Source organism: Lycium barbarum, chromosome 6 (assembly GCF_019175385.1).
Source record: "Lycium barbarum isolate Lr01 chromosome 6, ASM1917538v2, whole genome shotgun sequence".
NCBI classification, from domain to species: Eukaryota; Viridiplantae; Streptophyta; class Magnoliopsida; order Solanales; family Solanaceae; genus Lycium; species Lycium barbarum.
The window spans coordinates 4,605,526-4,629,787 of record NC_083342.1 but is presented as its reverse complement, the minus strand read 5'-3'; positions in this window follow the sequence as shown (position 1 = coordinate 4,629,787).

The following is a 24,262-nucleotide window of genomic DNA, read 5'->3' as shown; positions in this document are numbered from 1 at the left end:
CAACCAATTTTCTTGTAAAGTCACAATTTTTCTTTGTTGAGACAGGTCCAATTAACATGAACACGGTGCATGTATTAAATTATGGGCGTGATCAAAAAGTTAACTTTCTTCAAAATGCAAATACTCTTCAGCGTGGATGCAAAGGTAGCTTATGCCGAACGGTGGACGTCGTTCCACTCATCACGAAATTTCGATTGCAACAGTGGACACAAGTTCATCTTCTCAACCAAGGGCTGTAAGTATAATTCTTTTAGACCCAACTATTGATTCTTATCACTAACAGTTGTTTTAGCTCGTGACATTCATCGATGGATCGAATACATATAATCATGGACACTGACCTTGATCACCTGTTATTGGTTAGAATTCCTCATTTTCGTCATCACTTCATACATGTTCAAATCATTATCAAATTCTTTTAGAATGAAGTATGTTAATAAGATAACAAGATCGAAATATTGCATCGTATATCAAATTGTGGGGGGTTAATTATAGATTTAACTTCCGTCACAACGGGACATGGATTAAGATGTGGATATCTTTTTACAATACTATTTCTAAAGTGGACGTGGATTTACATTTACATTGTGGATGCGAGCACGGAAGTGGAAATAGAATTATATTACAAAAAAATATACATATAATTGTAGAAAGTGGATACAGATTTATGTTTTCGAAAGTAAAAGTGAATTTATTTTTGCGCCGTATAATGCAGACGTGAAAGTAGATGTAAATTTACTGTTGTACCGTATAATACGGACGTCAAAGTCGACGTGGATTTATATTTTGTACCGTGAAATGCGGACGTAGATTTATATTTTGAACTGTGAAAGTGGACTTGGATTTATTTTTCTGCACCCTGAAAGTGGATGTGGATTTACATTTTTTGCACCATGAGAAGTGGACATGATATAGGCACCCACCTTAAAATGCGAGTATTTCAAAATTTAATTTAGGCACCCACCTTAGAATGCGGGTATGTCAATTTTCAATTTTAGGCACCCACCTTAGAATGCGGGTATTTCAATGTTCAAATTAGGCACCCACCTCCGAATGCGGGTATTTTATATTTCAGTTCAGGCGCCCACCTCCGAATGCGGGTATTTTATATTCAATTTCAGGCACCCACCTCCGAATGCGGGTATCTTATATTTTATTTCAGGCACCCACCTCCGAATGCGGGTATTTTATATTTTATTTCAGGCACCCACCTCCGAATGCGGGTATTTCATATTTCAGTTCAGGCACCCACCTCCGAATGCGGGTATTTTATATTTTTATTTCAGGCACCCACCTCCGAACGCGGGTATTTTATATTAAATTTCAGGCACCCACCTCCGAATGCGGGTATCTTATATTTTATTTCAGGCACCCACCTCCGAATGCGGGTATTTTATATTTTATTTCAGGCACCCACCTCCGAACGCGGGTATTTTATATCAATTTCAGGCACCCACCTCCGAATGCGGGTATCTTATATTTTATTTCAGGCACCCACCTCCGAATGCGGGTATTTTATATTTTATTTTAGGCACCCACCTCCGAATGCGGGTATTTTATATTTTATTTCAGGCACCCACCTCCGAATGCGGGTATTTCATATTTCAGTTCAGGCACCCACCTCCGAATGCGGGTATTTTATATTTTTATTTCAGGCACCCACCTCCGAACGCGGGTATTTTATATTTTATTTCAGGCACCCACCTCCGAATGCGGGTATTTTATATTTCAGTTCAGGCGCCCACCTCCGAATGCGGGTATCTTATATTTTATTTCAGGCACCCACCTCCGAATGCGGGTATTTTTATATTTCAGTACAGGCACCCACCTCCGAATGCGGGTATCTTATATTTCATCGCAGGCACCCACCTCCGAATGCGGGTATTTTATATTTCAGTACATGCACCCACCTCCGAATGCGGGTATCTTATATTTCAGTTCGGGCATCACCTCCGAATGTGGATTCAACTTTCGAAGCAGGGGTTGCAAGTGTAACTTCTCCAACCCTGCCTTATTTACATATATTTCTTTATTGCTAACATTTGTTTTTAGCTGATGGCTTTTGACAATATCAAAGTTGGCATCACACATCAAATCGTGGAACTATTTCTTCGGCAGCGAACTGGGGCAATTTATCGGGAAGGATAATCAGACTTCCCGACACGGGTCAAAGATCTACCTCGAGCACTCGTCTCTAATTACAAGTATTCTCTTGCGTTCCAGCAATTCAATTTTCAGAATTCTCAAGTTTCTATCACAATACCCAGTGTTATCATAATTCAGCACTGAGACAATATTTTGCAAGTTTCGCGCCAATTGGGGTTCAAGTGTCGTAATTGTCCCAGAACTACACTCGACCTGATTCTCGTATAGCCCGAGATATGTAGGCAACTCAGAGACCGGAGTCCGGTCATAATCCTCTCAAGTCTCCTTTAGCCGGGACAAAATAGGCTACTGAGTCAACGTCTTTGCCCGACAACTCTTTTCATCATTACCGGGCAAAGAGGGACAAGTTGTTGACACCCAATTTTGTCCCGCCTCTCTTCCAAAATACCTATTTACGCCTCTAATATTTTTAGAAAAATTAAAATATATATAGTTATTTTTTATTGAATTATCAGTCTCTAATCAGTACTGGCACTTCATTATTCTATTACCGTTATTATTATTATTATTATTATTATTATTATTATTATTATTATTATTATTATTATTATTGTTATTATTATTATTATCATAATTCATAATTTTTTATTATTTCAGTATTTTTACCAGCTTACGCACACGCATAGCATTTATCTTTGCATAATTAAACAATAGTATTTATTCCAGTGCGAATTGTCGGAATATTATTGCACCGCTAGTACAACGCCACTTTTATCCGAGCATTGAATATTGCATATTTTTGTATTGAGAAATATTTAACACAAGTTATTTAGACAGGTCTTTTATTTAAATTTAGAAGCCAAACTATTCTTTGCACTCGGTCCGTATTTTGACTTACCGGACCCCAAATCAAAGTCCGATCAACCCCTAATATTTTTTGGACTAGTCCATATCTCTTATCTCAATTTTTAGAATAATTCGTGTTTTAATTTATTAGCCTATTCTCTTAATACTCGGTCTAAAATCGACCCGGTCCACAAATAGATCGGGTCCGATCCAATTTTTTTCCCTTCATTTTTTTTTCTCTTCCGCCACAGCTCAAACCCTTCCCCTTTCCCCTTTTCTCGTTCGCCTCCTCTCCTCCCCTCCTCGTCCATCACCGGCTCCAACCTCCGCACCACCACCTCCACCTTCCACTCCGTCGCACCATCTTCCTCACCCCACTGCTTCATCGTCCACACCCATACCCCCACTTCACCACGTGATCCCCACTTCACCACCGACATCCCACTCGCCTCCGACACCTCTGTCACACCCATCACTCCGACACCTCTGTCACACCCATCACTCCACTACACCACGCGTCTGACACACCCATACCACTGTCACCACACCACGCTCATCTCTCTAAAAAACGAAAAAAACCTAACGAATCACGTTATAAAATAGATTCTATGGATTCTGTTTCAGGGGGCGTTTTTTTGGACAAGAAAACGAATTCTGAAAATCCCCAAAAAATCGCTATTTTTCGACAGGCTTTCGAGTCACAAGTAAACTTCCCCCACAGACGACATTAGTTTACTTTTAGTATTATCCAATATCGAGTCAAAATCCACATCGTTTGCTCTGTTTTGCCTTTGACATCTATTCGGATTCAGGGTATACAAATCGTGATTCATAGTGTTTTGCGGTAGATTTGAAGTCTCGAGTGTAGATTCGAGACCAGACGCCTCAATTCGCTGCACCCACAACAGGAACATCGCATACGAGTCCGAGAGACTCGTTCTTCCTCCGCATTCGGTTTGGGCTAAAAGCCCAATGTGATCTCTCTCTATCCAGCCCTATCTGCAGCAAAGAAAATATGAATTCTGGGCCAAGCCCAATAGATGCGGACAACCCACAGCATGTTTTAAAAAATGGGCTGAGCCCACTCCCGTCAGCAGTCCAGATTACAGCAGTTTTAAAAATGGGTTGAGCCCATTTAACTTATTTACTCCTCTATTTTATCTTTTTGCATTTTTATTTGTATTATGCAATTAACTCTTTGTTTGTTATATTAATTTAGATAAACCTTAGCAGAATTAGCAAGTTAGTTGAATGGGATGGGTGGGTTAAACCAAGCATCTAAATATTTCATCTTGAGAAATGTCACTAATATGCAAACATGACCAGTATTTTTTTATTTTTTTTTTAGCTCTCCAAGTTTGAATCAACCATGCATTTTTAAAATTAAGCATAGTTAATAAAGAGTAATGGAAAAGAGAAAGAAAACTCCATCTTTTCTAAACTACAAAATCAATTCGTTTCAAGTGTTAAAACGTCGCAACCCGCATTTCTTCTGTTTATACGCAAATTATTATATTTTGCAAATTTCATTTTTTTATAACACTTTTTAAAGCCATAGCAATATTTATAAGATTATCTTTTAAAAAAAAAATAGCATTATCATATTTTTGAAAACATTAATAATATTCGTAAGTTTATTTCAAATAACCTTATTATTTAAAATTTTAGAGATATTTACAAATCTTATTTTAGTAGCTTATATTTTAAACGTTAGCCCTATAGCGAACCAATTTCTTAAAAATTCAAATCCCACATTTACATCTTTAATTTCAATTAATTAACCTAAGTTTGGTCGGATAACCGTGAGTTAACGGATCCTAAAGGATGCCTAACCCCTTCCCTTTAGGATAATATAGAGCCCTTACCTAGAATCATACTGGTTAAGCAGATTATTAATTGAGGTTTAGTTTTAACTTTACCTTAGTTAACATTTAGGTGTCCTAATTCACCGTTAAATTAATTAGGTGGCGACTCCTTAAATAAAATAAACAGGAATCACCAATATGTCATACTCCTTAAATCGACCCGGTTAAAATGGGGTGTGACAGAGATCCTACTAGGATCATTTCCATTGGGAATGATCTTGGGGTTACTCTTGCCAAAGTCAGAGCATGTTGTTCGTTACGTGTAGACCTATAATTCTTAGGATCAGGAATTGTCGGCTCAGAAGCTTTTCCAAATCAAACGGTATAGTGCTTCTAAGGTTAGAATTATGGAGAGTTGAAGCTATACAGAATTGCCCAAGGGCTAGAAAACTCATAGATTTCTTGGACTTAGCAAGTTATTATTGGAATTTTGTGAAGGATTTTTCCCACGTTTTGTGCCATTGATAAACTGGCCAAGGAAACAGCCAAAGCACTGATAATTGTAAGCCTAAGTTTCCAGAAGATGAGTAACAAGTGAAGTTTCAGCATCAAGTGTAGCATTCCTAAAGGGACCGGATAGCCCTATCACTGTTATACCCCATTTTAACCGGGTTAAATTAGAGTACAACATATTGGTGATTCCTATTTTTTGTTTCATTTTAAGGAGTCGCCACCTAATTATTTATGGTGAATTAGGACACCAAAAGTTTATTAAGGTTATTTTAAAGTTAACTCTGTTTTAAAAATCTGCGAAAACTTAAGATTCTAGGTAAGGGTTCAATTAGTCTAAAGGGAATGTATTAGACATCCTTTAAGACCCATTAACAATGGTTAACCGACCGGACTAAGATTTAATTAGGCTAAATGTAAATGTAACATTATAGAAAGAAAAAATGTTTTTTTGTGAATTATTGATAAAGTTGTTTAAAGTAAAATTGGTAATTGCATAAAGAGTTTAGTTAAAATAAACTAAAAGAAGCGAAACATGTAATGTTTATATGTATTTGGAAAAAGTGAGTTATGCCGACTCACAAATTAAAAGAGTTAATGTAACATTAAATAAACTTTAAAAGTTTTTATAGAAAGACTATTAGTTTAACGTATATTGTGCGAAGGTTGTTTTAAACAAATATGTATTTCAAGTGTTGGAAAGGAACTAAAGTGAAAAAGTTATCCGTTGAAACTAATTTGCTTTTTATTTCTTAGAATAAGCTAACGTTAGTATAAGATTTGTGACATTTTAAACTTCTAAGACAGTAAACATAAAATATGATTCCCTTAGCCAAAAGATATAGTCATGCTATTTTGAAAATCAATTACTCAAATAAATGTTATAGATACTATAAATAGTTTTAAAAATAGAAGTGAATGTAATTTATGGAATTAACTACCCATTACTAAACTAAACTCCACTAATTTGCTAAAGTTCATCTAGATTAACAAACAAGAGAATTAGTCATACAACACAAATTAAATGCACAAAGATAAAATAGAAAAGCAAAGAAGTTAAATGGGCTCAGCCCGTTTTAGGACTGCTGTGACTAAGCTACTGTTGGGTTTTGGCCCAATCATTTTTAGACTGCTGCTGTTCGCTGCCAATGTGATGGGCCTCGGCCCAGAATTTTTTTTTTTTTTGCGGGTGGGCTGACTCGAGAGGAGGTAATACAATTGTTTGATCTCGCGGCAAAGTCGAGTCTCATTCGAGACTCCTCGCAATCCCGGATGTCATGCAAAAGAAAAGAGAAGAAATTAGTGCGATGGTATAATTTCTATAATATACAAAATCATCATATATGGGAAACTTAAAGATGATTAACATGTGCCAAAGACATATTCAGCCCAAAATATAAGAACTTGCAACCGAAACTAAGTGACATGTGAAGAAATGGGCAATAAACAATACACAACGACCACTAACGTAATTCCAAACGCAGCAATTAGCACAGCTACAAGTAGCAGCAAACATCAACTATTTTATCGAGCGTAAGTAACATCCACATAGAGGCCAAGTATAACCATATTTTTTCTTGACATAGGTACTGGATTACCACACAAACGCAGTAGCTGTTTGTAGTATAGCAGCAGCCCAAAAGTGGCAACAACAGCTAGCTAAAAGTAGTGGCCAAAGTGCCGCTGTTTATCCCAAAGTTCAGCAGTAGCTATTTTATCAAATGTGGCTCACAAACCCAACAATAAAGCAGCAGCCAAAGGGGGCCGAGGAGGTTTAAATCATTCCATGTTCAGGTAGTTAGAAACAGGTCTTTATAGGAGATTTAGATATGAGGAAAACACAATATGAATCAGACACTGAACCCGCTCGAAAGCAGAAGGGCAGAATCAAAATCTCACTTGGTGAAAGAGATGATAGCTGATGGTTTTAGCAAGAGAACTTGTTACACACTTAAATTGATTAAGCAGATAGTCAAACCGAATCCATTTTCAGCAGATATAGAGGACTACAAATCGTAAACGGTCCATACTTCACAACTCACACCACAAATCTTTACAACAGCCCATCCAATTGATTGTGCATTACATTAATACCAGTCACCAAATCCGACAATATAAATTCCACGGCCACAAACTTAACAGAACAGTAGACACCTGTTCAATCTGTCAATTGTTTGAAATAGCAAAGCAACTAAAACAAGACCCAAATCTCATGATTAACCAGACACACTGCTCGGGTTAGGTCATTTAGGCTTATAGCATGTTTAAACACATGTTGAGATAATGGGCAGTAGCACATAAGTGATAACTAAACTCATAGCGGAGGCATCACACATCATAAGTTTAACTTATAAAGGGGCAGTCCATGAGCTAGTCTCAACTTAAATCAATATTGCAGGATTCCAGATTACTAGGGGTATGCTTAGCGTATTGCTTCAGGGAAAATTTAAATAAACTCATAGAGACACTCATCTAACTCAGCTAAGCTACTGCTCAAACTTCAATCGAAGAGTGCTACAGGTTTTCCAACTTTAAACTAGACAGATGTTAACCCAAATAACTTATACGACAATCAAGTTTTAAGTTAAAACTAACCACTTATGCATTTGAAGGTCAAACCATACCAGCATATCCTTCACAAAACAGATCAGAAATCATCCACATCTCAACTCTGTTACAGAATAACCAACTAATCTAGAATACATGTTTAACACAAACCGATTACATAATGCTTAGAGATATATTTAAACTCGACAGGCTAAACTAGCAAATGGCGACGCTTAACATAATAGATTATAACGCATAGAATATATAATGATAATCTCAGAATAACCCACGCGGTCAAATAAACCGAATTAACCCAACCTATCGACACATGCTTAACTAGCTAAACAGACACAATCATTTAAATTATGCTAGTACATAAACATATTTCACAGCACCACAAACTGAACCTAACACAGAATCATTAATACATCTCAAAATCTGAACCAAATGACAAGAGAAAAATAGCACTGACCTTTTGTTGGCGCAGTGAATTGGAGTGTCGATATCTCGAATCTATGCTCGAACACGAACGAACCCGATTAAAGTAGCTAAAGTTTCAAAACGAAAAGGTAAAAGTAGAGTAATTGTTGGCTGTTCTTTTTCAAGTAAGGCTATCTTTGATGATTAAACTTGTGTTTTGTAGGGAATTTTTGGTTCCAGATCCTTGGTTTTTTTTTCGTTTTCTTTTCCTTCGGCTATGGACTTAAGGTCCTTTTATAGTCGACCAAAAACTAGGATTCCACTCCTTTTTGGGCGGGGTTTCTAGTATAAGATGCAGATGGTCACGTGATTCGACTTCGGTACACCCGAAAATGGTTTGATTCTCTGTCAATGACAGAGCTCAGATAAAGTAAACGTATGGACAACTTGTTTATGAAAACGAGTAGACAGAGGGAAGTGGAAGAGACAGAGGCGTGGGGGGCAGAGAGGGTGGAGAGAACGTGGGGAGAAGAGAGAGGGTTGAGAGAAAGAGAGGTGAGATGAAGAAGAGATAAGAGCGGCGGGTGAAAGATGGGGGGGGGGGGGGGTGTGCGGCTGTGTTTGGGGAATTAGGGTAGATGGCTGAGGCCTTTACCCTTTTTATTTTGCTGGACTGGGCCGGGTCAAATTCTTAAATGGATTGGGCTCGGTCCAAATTTGGATGAAAAGAATGGGCCTATATACAAGTGTATATACCTGATATACATGTATACACGTGTGTATTAGTACGTATATACATGAGGACTTGACACTTGTTTTAACTTTGAAAATCCATTCTTCTCACATTTTCTTTGGCTTCTAAATTAGATCAAATGTATTATGTAGTAATAATAATAATAACAATAATAATAAATTTCATAATTAGAGTTAATATAATAATCTTATCATTAGTATATAAAATATAAGCAAAGTAATGATAGAGTAAAATATTACCTAAGTTATATCTTATGATCAATATATAATAAGTAAGTAGCGATGTACAACGTATTAATATTTAACAATATAGTAGTAGTAGAAATTATAATAAAGTAAGGGTAAAATAAGATATTGATTTATTAATTGGAATAAAGGAGGGGCAAAATTGGGTGTCAACAATCACGCGTTATGATGATTCAAGCATTGAGTTAAGTTATGGATTGATACAGCGTGGTGAGATTATAGTTCATGCCTCAGGATAGTTGTAAAGGTACAAGAAGAATCATTCGACCCATGCTCTTAAGTTAGTTATAGTTATGTGTACATGAGAGGATATATTGGGATAGCGTCGATATTAATTATATAAGTACTCTATGAGATTTTGGCGCACCCTTAAGCAAAGATGGTTAAGTTACAACAAGGTCAATAAATAGAATGATGGAAAGACTCTGATTATTGTGAAAGTCAATGGAAGCAAAGAAAGTCGCTAATGTTCGAGCCACAGATCTAGAGTAACTCAGATTATGTTAAGATAAAGAGGAAAGGTTGAGGACTTGTGAGTTCAGCAGTTCATCAGTATCAGAATTGATTAGTAAACTTAGATTATGGAATCTATCTAGGGCATAGTCTTATTAAGTCAAGGAAAAAAAAAAAGAGAAAGAAGATTTCGTTGAATTTGATGTCAGCTCATAATAGGATTGCGGATCCTCAAGGGAGGAGCAATCTTTATACATCTTACGGATTGAAATTATACTGAAGCAGATTATCCAACGTGATCAGATTGACGATTGATGAAAGGAAAAGCTTATTGCCTCATTATGCTAGGCAGTTGAGAACAATAAGGACATACATTAATATTACTAAGAAGGGAATGAGGAAAGACATACCAAACTTCATAGTGCAACGAAAGTTAGCTATTAGAAGTTCAGTAAGTTATAGTAAGTCATTTAGATTCCAAACCATCAATATAGATGACCATGTTTACCGCAGAAGTTAGTTATGGAAAATTACCAGTAGGCCTATGGAATTAGCCTATTCCCTATTCATCAGGACTACTTGTACAGTAGGGGACTACGTAAATCCTACGTCAGGCAGGATAGTATGATGTGTCCATTGCTTATTTCTGTCATTCAGATAAGGGAAGTGCAGATTATAGCTCACTGTAGAGGGATTTAGAGTACTCTATATAAGTCTTGCTTAAGCTGAGCATACCATGAGATACTTAAGGATACGCCACAAGTTTACGTGACAGATTTCAAAGGTAACCGATACGACCCCTAACGCTTATTGAGATCATTATTTCGGTATTCAGATGAATCTATACAAGGCTTGGACCAGATGCATTTATTATTAATAGCAAGCAAAAGAAGGATCTAAGATTCCCAGAACCGACAAGACCAATATCAGACTATGTACTCTGGGGAGTGCCATCTTAGAAGAACGCGATGAAATTCAGAAAAAAGAGCAAGCTTAGCCTTTGATATATTGAGCCTTACATATTATACGCAAGCCAAAGTTTTAAAGCACTAAAGTCAGTGCCCAAGATTTATATGTCAAACTAGAAATTCTTTTAGAATTATACCAGTTAATGATAGTCAGATTACAGAGCAGCTATGTGCGGTTACTGCATGAGAAAACTCTAGCGCTGTACTCGATATCCAACTCCAAAGATTTAGATTAAGAACTAGAAAGTAAAGTTGAAGTCCTATAAAGAAGTCAAAGAGTAATGCATAAGGTTGAAGATTCTAGAATATGGACTGGAACAGTTGGACTATGTAAGGTTATTGAAGAGGAAATTCAGTGTTATTCGTAGAGTCTGCGAATGGCCTACAGGTTACTGAGAGGCATGAAACACTCCAAGGGTTGTAAGGTCTCTAATAAATTGACGAGGGACATAGGTGAGCTATAAGTCTTGTGTAAAGGTTAAGAGGTAAGACGAAGTGAACGATACATCTTGAAGGAATAACATATAAAAGAAGAAGGAGTTGAGTTATGTCTAAGTGTTCTAATATGCACGATATAAGAGAAAGAGGATAACCGAAAGGAATTGAAGAAGGTTGAATTCATTGAAAGTTCACATTAAAATCCCCTATAAGGTTTCTGATAAGGACTTGAGTTAAGTCGATATTCGAGGACGAATGTTCCTAAGGGAGGGGGGAGGATGTTACACCTCGAAAAATTTCCGCGTCATATGCGTTGTGAGTAAACTAACGTAAGCTCGAAAAGGTCATGGAACCCTTATATGGTTAATGAATAGTCTTACCATGTGTTAAGCAAGTGTCTAAAGGTTCCGGGATAAAGCAAATCGAAGAAAATATGTTTATCGAAAATTTGGAAAAAAGTTGACAGAATTTTGGGTCAACTTTGGAGGGGTATATCTCCTAGTATATTGGGATTTTTAAGGTGTTTGAAAAGCCTAAAATGAAGTTCGTCGAGTCTAGTTTCCAACGCAATAAACCTTTCATTGATATGACATCGGAGTAGAGAATTATGAACATTACAAGTTAGGCCGACAGAGCAGAAAACGCGCGCTACAGTAACTGCTATAGTGTCACCGACTTTAACCACCTATGAAAGGGTCAAGACCCCATTTTTCTGCACCAAAAACAGATTCTAAAGCCTAACACACATATAGGGGAAAATATGTCATAAAATGTGAGGGTTTGAAGTGATTTTTGGCTAATCAAGGCTCGGGTAATGCATAGTTACGGTTATAGAATTGTTTTGCGGTGGATTTTGGGCTTGAATTCAAGGTAGATATTGAAGATATTACTGTTCTAACAAGAATAAGGTATGAATCTCTCCTTATTAATGTTACTTTTGGTTTATTCACGAAGATAGAGTGATTAAGGGGTCGTATAATAAAGTTGTGGGTTGAACAATTGGATAAACATCGTGTGGGATGTTTTATGGAATATTTTGATATTGATGATGTTAGTATTGTTATTGTTGGTATTGCAATTTCCGGCTAAGGATATAAACAGGGGAGATGATGTCGAAATTTCAGCAAATTCTAGAAAGAGTTAGTTTGAGGGCTTAATACAGGCCTGTGAAGATGAGTCTAACAATAGTATAAATTTTCTTGAATATAGATTTGCGTTACGATTCGCTAATCAAATTCTAACTACAGCAAACCATAACCTACCTCTTTGACGAAAAGATATTTGATTCTCCAAGAATTGCTAGTCTGCTTAGTCTTCATCCGAATCCATGAGCGATAATGTTCGTAGGGCAGGGTGGAAAAGAAATTAGAAGGGATGTTTTTTTGGGGTCAATGGTTTTTCTTTCATGAGGAACCCTAGGAGCAGCCCATGAGCGTCTTTTGTTGAAAAAAGAGAGAAAAATAGACTAAGTACAGAAATTCAGGCTACTGTTCCGCGTGGACCGCTGCGGTGGTCGCTAAGCTGCTATAGTGGTACCGCTGCGGTTCGCTTTATTTTCTGGCCCGAAATTTCCGAATCCTTCCGAAATTGATTTTTCCCACTCTTAACTCTTAAAACACATCATAGAGCTTATTATTTACAATCCTCGACCCAGATTGGGCATGGTTTCGCGAAATATTAAATAACGACCGGACGGGTCGTTACACCAGATACCAATTAATCTACTGTTCATCCCCGAACGGGTGGGGTGAGGTAAAGGTCATTTCCCTGGGTCATACATCATGAGAAACAGGGTTTCGAGCCGTTGTCATGGGGAAATATTGAACGACAAACAAAACAAAACAAAACAAAACGAAAATATTTCACTGCCACTGCTGCAGCGGTCCAAGCGTCGCCCGCAGCGGTTATCGGGCAGAATAAAAAAAATAAAGGTGTTCACCCCTCCCACTTCCCTCATACCCCCATAACCGAAAACCTCTCCACTTTCCACAAAAATTCTCCCCCGCTTATACACTTATCAACCCCTCATCTCCCTTATAACCACCCTACCCCTTACTATTTACTAAAATCCTTACACAAAATCTGAAAAGAAAAGGTTTCTTGTATATCAAAATTTTCATTTTTCTCTTGCTAGGCTTGCAGATCTCCCCCGATTTCAAGGTATATGCTCTCCTTTACTAACCTATAACTTGTATATGGCTATTTATTTCGAAAAATCCATGCTTAACTTGCTAGATTAGGAAGAAATTCGGTTTTATAGAAGAAAAAAAAAAGGGGGGGGGGGGGGGAGGGTAGTTCCTTGGATCATGGAGGGTTAATTCACGTTCACAAAGTCTTAGCAACAGTTCATACTGCAGATTTGTTGAACATGGGGTTAGTTTTCGTGTTGGGGTGGATGTCTTGCTATGGTGCAACTTTTGGTGTTCTTGCTCGAAATTTTGGTATTTATGGTAGTTTAAATAGGGTATAACAAGTTATAAAACTCATGCATGATATCATACTACTTAATCCTTGACAACAACGGGGAAACCAGGGTGAAAATTTTGGGTTTAGAACAGGGTTGGGGTAAGAGTTTTTCGGACAGGAGAAAGTGGACCGCTGCGGCAGTCCTTCCATCGCTACAGCGGTACCACTGTAATGGTGAGGCCGTCGCTGGGAGCGGTCCATCAGGATTGGAGGTGGCCGCTATAGCGGTGACCTGCTCGCTATAGTGAGCCCGCTACAGCGACCAAGCACCACTATGGCGACGCCTTGGCCGCTGTAGCGGCCATTGTACCGCTATAGATGTTAGGCCCCGTGGTTTCGCACAATCGGAAATCGAGAAATAATTGTGACTCGGGTGTTAGAAGGACATAAATTAATTTTTGAGAATATGACCATGTTGGTTGTGTAATCTTTAATGCTAAGACCTCGGGGAGGGCCGAGGATAAACTTGGAACTTCGGAAATTAGTTTTGGGAATTACAAAACGGGACTTTTAAGCATTGGGCCAAGAAACCAAAATGTAAATTGGAAGCCCAAAGGAAGAGAGGGGTGGCCGGCCTTGGCAAGCCCAAACCCATTAAGTTGAGGTCATGTGCATAGCACATGACCCTTACAAGGATATATATCCATTATAAGACTTGGAATTACCATTGCAAATCATAAAAATCAAGAACACCCCCAAAAGTGAGGTTTCGGCCGTGAGTTAGAGAGAAAGAAAAGAAAATTTTCCTAGCTTGTGTGGTGGCTTAAAAATCTTGTTCTTTACATATTTGTGAAGTACTCAAGGCCCTCTTCAACGGGGTATAATTAGTTTGGCACGAGGACGACGTCTTCGACAAGTCGGGGTTTCAAGAAAGGTATGAATTCCTACCCTCTAATGTTATAGAATTGATGTGAATGTGTTAAGGATTGGAAGTAGACGAGGATCCCGTAATTTGGACATAAATGGAAACGTGTGGGTGTGTGTTTGTAGTAGGTTTGGCCGTGAGCCATAGATGGAAAAATTGGTGTGAATTGATCTTGTTTAAGTTGGTAGAATGTGTTGTTATGGCCCATATATCGTAAATGATTAATTGGTGAATGAAATTGGCATTTAAAAATGATTTTGAATATTATCGGAAAGCGTATACCTTCGGTATCTTTATGTATATCAATGTATATCTTGGGTGTTATGGACTTTAGATGTGAATCTATATCGATGTTGATGAATTCGGTATGAAACTACATGAGTTAGAATGCTCGTAGTGCATTTTAGACGTTTTGAAGAATTATGGAAATAAATTTATTTTGGTGCAATTTCGTGTATGGCTAGATTGAATTTGGAATGTGTTTGACTAGTGTTGAATGGTTAAATGAATACAAATTATGTGAATATAGAATCGGGATTTTGAACATTGAACGGAAAGTTGCCAACTTTAGAAGTCGTGTAGAACTTTGAAACTAGAATGGTGTTATTGTTGTTTGATTTGGTTGTTGATGTGTGGGCTGTTGTAATTGGTTAATTTGAGCCGAGCTACGCCTCGGGGATGTTAGATTTATAGGGGAAATGCTGCCGAAATTTCGGTAGGCAATTTTGGAGTTTAAGGCATTCTTTGAGCCTAAGAATCTCATTTGGTAACTTTGACCATTTGCAGATTTTTGACGAAACGGGACGAGACATTTGGAGGAGCTTACGACGTCTGTGAGGTATGTAAAGCCTCCCACTCCTTCATTTGGCATATCTTAGTGTGTCAGTCGAATATGAGACCTTCCGGAGCATTTCTGCTCCTCGAAACCCGATCCACAGAAAAGTCACTATTCATTCAATTCTATTGAAGCCTAAAGGCTCCAATTTGGCTAGTATGCCACCATTCGTCCGAAACCTATCGAAATGTGGTCGGGTGACCTAGAAATGATTATGTATGACCCTTGGCATATAAATGCTCAAAAAAATATGCTCGCCACCTCATTTCGAATCGAGGTGGGTCCGCTACCCCAAAAATGCCCGATTTGCCCTTCGGGCCACCTTTGATAACAAAGATATAAATATTACTTCGGAGCTTTGGAACATCTTCCTGCGGGGTAGATTTGGGACAATTCGATACGCTAACTTATACTTCGAATTATATGGACCATTTTGGAAACGCTTTGCGAAATAAAACTTTATGTCGACTAAGTATTCGACTATTTTGTAATACGATATGCTTTATGAATTTACTTTGTTTTGAAACACTATTTTGAAAGACGATTTGCATTTGTTTGCTCACGACTCCGTTCGTGCCTTATTATGACTTCGTTCGCCGGTTCCCGGGCCGGTTTTGATTCGTGCGCCATATGATAATTCGGCCGTATGCTGTGTTACGGTTCCCAAGGCTTCGCCATAGGGCCGGGTTCCGTTTGGAGTTATGCTGTGATATGGCTCGGGATGCGATACGCTCACCGATGATTATGATTATGTTCGGGGATGTACGGAGATTTGAAACCTTCTGGTGTTATGCTGTGTGTGGCGCCAGCGTCGGAGTGGCGACCACGTTCTTAAGCGTTTGCATGATTTTACTTGCATAATATATATGTATATGATTTCGATACAGACTTTGACATCTGATTTGCTTTCGATTTCGATTCATATTTCTGTACTCCGTGCTTTACATACTCAGTACATATTCCGTACTGACCCCCTCTCTCCGGGGGCTGCGTTTTATGCCCGCAGGTGCAGATCTTGGTGATCCTCCGCAGTAGGCTCCACTCTTTGCTTTCTCGGAGTACTCTTATTCGATTCGGAGTCCACTCTTGGTACAGACTTCCCTACTCTGTATATATTTTGGATATTTGACAGTTTGGGTACGGCGGGGCCCTGTCTCGCCATATGTTATGTTTTGAATTCGTAGAGGCCTGTAGTCATCTTTGTGGGGTGAGGGTCCTATGTGTATACTGTATGATTTTGCTTTCGGGTCTTAAAGCGGTCTGTTTGATATGATGGCCCCAAATGGCCCTTCTGTATATATCTGTATTTTGACCGGCGATGCCTATTCCGCCGCTTTGTTTGAGTTTGATTTGATATGACCGCTTAAGACATATTTTCGATATAAATTATATTTGACATAACTTTTGTAAAACTATGAAATCAGTTTGGATTTGGAAACGAATATGCGATTTGGTCTGGGTACCCAGGTAGGGTGCCAGTCGCGGCCCACGGGGCTGGGTCGTGACAAAAGTGGTATCAGAGCGGTTTGTCCTCGGAATGTCTACAGGCCGTGTCTCGTAGAGTCTTGTTTATCGATGTGTTGTGCACCACGTCTATAAACGGGAAGCTACAGGGCATTTAGGACGTTACTTTCTTTGTAATCTTAGATCGTGCGATAGAGCTGTGCCATTAGGATGATTTTGATCTGACTCGCCTTTTTGATTGCAGTGATGCCTCCGAAGAAGGCAACGGCGGCCCAGAAGGGCAAGGCGAGGGTTGGAGAGACTAGCCAGGCACAGCGAGCTACCCGGGCTCGTGTTTATGACTTGCCTGAGGACGTGCCACAGTCTGAGGGGTCTGCTACACCCCCACCGGTACAGCCTGGAGTAGGACCTTCAGTAGCTCCAGAGGTTCGTGTACCCGCACCTGAGACTCCAGCTCCTCAGCCAGGGGCGGAGGATCGGACCTTGAGGGAGGCTGTACAGTTGCTGACTACGCTGGTAGCAGGACAGGCTCGCAGACGCGGGCGTAGGGATGATGATGATGATGACAGGCGGGACAGCCTGCGAGTTCGGGAGTTCCTGCTATGTGGCCCTCCAGAGTTCTTCGGGTCTAAGCCCGATGAGGACCCCCATGACTTTATTCGGGGGATGCGACGCTCGCTGGACTTGGTCAGGGCTTCTGAGACCGAGTCAGTTGAGCTGGCTTCACACAGGCTCCGAGATGTGGCTACTCATTGGTACGAGACTTGGGAGCTATCTAGGGGAGAGGGTGCCCCTCCAGCCACTTGGGATCAGTTTGTGACGGCATTCACCCGCCACTTCTTGCCGCCAGAGTTACGGCGGGCACGAGCTGATCGATTTTTGCGTCTGCAGCAGAGGGGTCGGAGTGTTCGCGAGTATAGCCTTGAGTTTGATTCTCTGGCCCGATATGCACCGGCCGTGGTAGCAGATATGTCCGATCGGATGCACCGCTATGTTATGGGATTGGACCGGTATTTGGTAGACAGTTGTATGGCCGTGTCACTGCAGACAGACATGGATATTTCTCGGCTTCAGGCCTATGCGATGGGTATGGAGGACCGTCGCAGATCTGATCCTGCTGGCAGAGATAGAGACAGGAGGCCGCCCAAGAGGGCTAGATCCGCGGGTTATTCAGGGGATTCTCGAGGCGGACAGCCTCAGCAGCAGCAGCAATCTGACAGATATTATCCTCCCTCCGGCCGGGGTACTCAGTCAGGTAGCCGGAGATTCGACAGTACGGGACCGTCTGGGGCCGGTCAGGGCTCCAGAGTGGCAGGATCGCAGATATCCAGGGGTCCCAGTCAGGCCAGACCACCTAGACCCCGTTGTCCACATTGCGGGAAGTCTCATCCCGGGGAGTGTTACCGAGCGACGGGAGCTTGTTTTACTTGTGGCGGTCAGGGCCACTTTATGAGAGACTGCCCATTGGCCAGTGGTTCGGGTAATGCGGCTCAGCAGACAGGGTCAGCCGCCGGTTCTTCCTCTGTACCATCTGTTGCACGCCCTGGAGGGCGGGGTATTCCAGCACCGGCAGGACGCGGTCGAGGCCGCGGAGGCGCTTCAGGTTCTAGCGGTCCCTCAAACCGCATATATGCTTTGGCCAGCCGCCAGGATCAGGAGGCTTCGCCAAACGTCGTCACAGGTACATTACTGGTTTTCTCCAGATCTGTATATGCATTGATTGACCCTGGCTCTACTTTATCATATATTTCCCCGCTCGTTGCTAGTAAGATTGGGATAGTGTCTGAGCCTATAGAGCCATTCGAGGTAGCTACGCCAGTTGGGGATTTTATTGTAGCGAGACAGATCTATAGGGATTGTTCTGTGACCATTTATGATCGTACCACTAAGGCTGATTTGGTAGAGCTAGACATGTTTGAGTTTGACGTCATTATGGGTATGGACTGGTTGTCTTCCTGTTATGCTAATGTCGACTGCCAGAAAAAGGTAGTCCGTTTCCAGTTTCCAGGGGAACCAGTTATAGAGTGGTTCGGATCTACTGCATCGCCGAGGGGTAAGTTTATTTCATACCTCAAGGCTAAGAAGATGATCCAGAAGGGTTATATCTATCATTTGGTCCGTGTGCATGATACCGCAGCGGAGGTGCCTACCCTTCAGTCTGTCCCGGTCGTCAGTGAGTTCCCAGATGTTTTTCCGGACGAGCTTCCTGGCCTTCCGCCTGAGCGGGAGATTGATTTTTCTATTGAGTTGATGCCGGACACGCAGCCTATATCTATTCCTCCGTATCGGATGGCACCAGCAGAGTTGAAGGAGTTGAAGGAGCAGCTGAAAGATTTGCTGGATAAGGGTTTTATCAGGCCCAGCACATCACCCTGGGGAGCGCCGGTATTGTTTGTTAGAAAGAAGGATGGGTCGTTGCGGATGTGTATTGACTACCGGCAGCTGAATAAGGTGACTATTAAGAATAAATATCCCCTTCCCCGGATTGATGACTTGTTTGACCAGCTGCAGGGTGCTAGACACTTTTCCAAGATAGATCTGCGCTCGGGCTATCATCAGGTGCGAGTACGGGAGTCCGATATCCCGAAGACTGCATTCAGGACCCGGTACGGGCATTATGAGTTCAGAGTTATGTCTTTCGGGCTGACTAATGCTCCAGCAGTATTTATGGATCTGATGAACCGGGTATTTCGGCCATTCCTGGATATGTTTGTTATTGTATTTATTGATGATATCCTGATTTACTCGCGATCAGCTGAGGAGCATTCAGATCATTTGCGGACGGTACTTGGCATTCTCCGTCAGCAGAAGTTATATGCTAAATTCTCTAAATGCGAGTTCTGGTTGACTTCTGTGGCATTCTTGGGTCATATTGTCGGCGCAGACGGTATTCGGGTCGATACGCAGAAGATTGAGGCTGTGCAGAATTGGCCCAGGCCTACTACACCGACTGAGGTGCGCAGTTTTCTGGGATTGGCTGGGTATTATCGCAGGTTTGTGGAGGACTTCTCTTCTATTGCAGCACCACTGACGAGGCTTACCCAGAAAGCAGCAAAATTCCAGTGGTCAGATGCCTGCGAGCGCAGCTTTCAGATGCTGAAGGAGAGATTGATTTCAGCGCCAGTTTTGGCCCTTCCAGAGGGGTCTGATGGGTACGTTGTATATTGTGACGCCTCTGGTATTGGGATAGGGTGTGTATTGATGCAGCACGGTCGAGTTATAGCCTATGCTTCCCGGCAGCTCAGACCGCACGAGAAGAACTATCCCACTCATGATCTTGAGTTGGCCGCGGTGATTCATGCCTTGAAGATTTGGCGGCATTATTTATATGGAGTCCACGTTGATATCTATACGGACCATAAGAGTCTCCAGTATATTTTTAAGCAGAAGGAGCTAAATTTGCGGCAGCGGAGATGGCTTGAGCTACTAAAGGATTATGACGTTGATATTCTGTACCATCCAGGGAAAGCCAACGTGGTAGCTGATGCGCTTAGCCGCAAGTCCGTAGGCAGTCTGGCTGATGTTCCATCTGATAAGAGAGATCTGGTTCGTGATATTCATCAGCTGGCCAGCCTCGGAGTCCGTTTGACAGATTCTGGAGATTCTGGGATTTCTGTTCGCCCAGTTGCTGAGTCATCTATTATTCAGGAGGTAAAACAACGCCAGTTTGAGGATCCTATTTTGATTCAGTACAGAGATGCGGCCCTTAATAAGACAAAGACCCAGTTTGAGATCTCGCCTGAAGGGGTATTATTGTACGACGGCAGGTTCTGTGTACCGGACGTTGCGGGCTTACGGCGGCAGATTATGGGCGAAGCACACTATGCCCGGTATTCTGTTCATCCTGGTTCCACCAAGATGTATCGGGACCTCAGGTGTTTATATTGGTGGGACGGCATGAAGAAGGATATTGCTGAATTTGTTAGTCAGTGCCCGAACTGTCAGCAAGTCAAGGTTGAACATCAGAAGCCCGGTGGGTTGTTACAGGAGATGGAGATTCCAGCCTGGAAATGGGAGATGATTAATATGGACTTCATTGTTGGGTTGCCGCGTACTCTACGCAGGTACGACTCCATTTGGGTTATTGTGGACAGGCTGACGAAATCAGCCCATTTCCTTCCGGTCCGGACCACATTTTCGGCTGAGGACTATGCCAGATTATATATCAGAGAGATAGTCAGACTTCACGGGGTCCCACTCTTAACTCTTAAAACACATCATAGAGCTTATTATTTACAATCCTCGACCCAGATTGGGCATGGTTTCGCGAAATATTAAATAACGACCGGACGGGTCGTTACACCAGATACCAATTAATCTACTGTTCATCCCCGAACGGGTGGGGTGAGGTAAAGGTCATTTCCCTGGGTCATACATCATGAGAAACAGGGTTTCGAGCCGTTGTCATGGGGAAATATTGAACGACAAACAAAACAAAACAAAACAAAACGAAAATATTTCACTGCCACTGCTGCAGCGGTCCAAGCGTCGCCCGCAGCGGTTATCGGGCAGAATCAAAAAAATAAAGGTGTTCACCCCTCCCACTTCCCTCATACCCCCATAACCGAAAACCTCTCCACTTTCCACAAAAATTCTCCCCCGCTTATACACTTATCAACCCCTCATCTCCCTTATAACCACCCTACCCCTTACTATTGACTAAAATCCTTACACAAAATCTGAAAAGAAAAGGTTTCTTGTATATCAAAATTTTCATTTTTCTCTTGCTAGGCTTGCAGATCTCCCCCGATTTCAAGGTATATGCTCTCCTTTACTAACCTATAACTTGTATATGGCTATTTATTTCGAAAAATCCATGCTTAACTTGCTAGATTAGGAAGAAATTCGGTTTTATAGAAGAAAAAAAAAAGGGGGGGGGGGGGGGGGGGGGGAGGGTAGTTCCTTGGATCATGGAGGGTTAATTCACGTTCACAAAGTCTTAGCAACAGTTCATACTGCAGATTTGTTGAACATGGGGTTAGTTTTCGTGTTGGGGTGGATGTCTTGCTATGGTGCAACTTTTGGTGTTCTTGCTCGAAATTTTGGTATTTATGGTAGTTTAAATAGGGTATAACAAGTTATAAAACTCATGCATGATATCATACTACTTAATCCTTGACAACAACGGGGAAACCAGGGTGAAAATTTTGGGTTTAGAACAGGGTTGGGGTAAGAGTTTTTCGGACAGGAGAAAGTGGACCGCTGCGGCAGTCCTTCCATCGCTACAGCGGTACCACTGTAATGGTGAGGCCGTCGCTGGGAGCGGTCCATCAGGATTGGAGGTGGCCGCTATAGCGGTGACCTGCTCGCTATAGTGAGCCCGCTACAGCGACCAAGCACCACTATGGCGACGCCTTGGCCGCTGTAGCGGCCATTGTACCGCTATAGATGTTAGGCCCCGTGGTTTCGCACAATCGGAAATCGAGAAATAATTGTGACTCGGGTGTTAGAAGGACATAAATTAATTTTTGAGAATATGACCATGTTGGTTGTGTAATCTTTAATGCTAAGACCTCGGGGAGGGCCGAGGATAAACTTGGAACTTCGGAAATTAGTTTTGGGAATTACAAAACGGGACTTTTAAGCATTGGGCCAAGAAACCAAAATGTAAATTGGAAGCCCAAAGGAAGAGAGGGGTGGCCGGCCTTGGCAAGCCCAAACCCATTAAGTTGAGGTCATGTGCATAGCACATGACCCTTACAAGGATATATATCCATTATAAGACTTGGAATTACCATTGCAAATCATAAAAATCAAGAACACCCCCAAAAGTGAGGTTTCGGCCGTGAGTTAGAGAGAAAGAAAAGAAAATTTTCCTAGCTTGTGTGGTGGCTTAAAAATCTTGTTCTTTACATATTTGTGAAGTACTCAAGGCCCTCTTCAACGGGGTATAATTAGTTTGGCACGAGGACGACGTCTTCGACAAGTCGGGGTTTCAAGAAAGGTATGAATTCCTACCCTCTAATGTTATAGAATTGATGTGAATGTGTTAAGGATTGGAAGTAGACGAGAATCCCGTAATTTGGACATAAATGGAAACGTGTGGGTGTGTGTTTGTAGTAGGTTTGGCCGTGAGCCATAGATGGAAAAATTGGTGTGAATTGATCTTGTTTAAGTTGGTAGAATGTGTTGTTATGGCCCATATATCGTAAATGATTAATTGGTGAATGAAATTGGCATTTAAAAATGATTTTGAATATTATCGGAAAGCGTATACCTTCGGTATCTTTATGTATATCAATGTATATCTTGGGTGTTATGGACTTTAGATGTGAATCTATATCGATGTTGATGAATTCGGTATGAAACTACATGAGTTAGAATGCTCGTAGTGCATTTTAGACGTTTTGAAGAATTATGGAAATAAATTTATTTTGGTGCAATTTCGTGTATGGCTAGATTGAATTTGGAATGTGTTTGACTAGTGTTGAATGGTTAAATGAATACAAATTATGTGAATATAGAATCGGGATTTTGAACATTGAACGGAAAGTTGCCAACTTTAGAAGTCGTGTAGAACTTTGAAACTAGAATGGTGTTATTGTTGTTTGATTTGGTTGTTGATGTGTGGGCTGTTGTAATTGGTTAATTTGAGCCGAGCTACGCCTCGGGGATGTTAGATTTATAGGGGAAATGCTGCCGAAATTTCGGTAGGCAATTTTGGAGTTTAAGGCATTCTTTGAGCCTAAGAATCTCATTTGGTAACTTTGACCATTTGCAGATTTTTGACGAAACGGGACGAGACATTTGGAGGAGCTTACGACGTCTGTGAGGTATGTAAAGCCTCCCACTCCTTCATTTGGCATATCTTAGTGTGTCAGTCGAATATGAGACCTTCCGGAGCATTTCTGCTCCTCGAAACCCGATCCACAGAAAAGTCACTATTCATTCAATTCTATTGAAGCCTAAAGGCTCCAATTTGGCTAGTATGCCACCATTCGTCCGAAACCTATCGAAATGTGGTCGGGTGACCTAGAAATGATTATGTATGACCCTTGGCATATAAATGCTCAAAACAATATGCTCGCCACCTCATTTCGAATCGAGGTGGGTCCGCTACCCCAAAAATGCCCGATTTGCCCTTCGGGCCACCTTTGATAACAAAGATATAAATATTACTTCGGAGCTTTGGAACATCTTCCTGCGGGGTAGATTTGGGACAATTCGATACGCTAACTTATACTTCGAATTATATGGACCATTTTGGAAACGCTTTGCGAAATAAAACTTTATGTCGACTAAGTATTCGACTATTTTGTAATACGATATGCTTTATGAATTTACTTTGTTTTGAAACACTATTTTGAAAGACGATTTGCATTTGTTTGCTCACGACTCCGTTCGTGCCTTATTATGACTTCGTTCGCCGGTTCCCGGGCCGGTTTTGATTCGTGCGCCATATGATAATTCGGCCGTATGCTGTGTTACGGTTCCCAAGGCTTCGCCATAGGGCCGGGTTCCGTTTGGAGTTATGCTGTGATATGGCTCGGGATGCGATACGCTCACCGATGATTATGATTATGTTCGGGGATGTACGGAG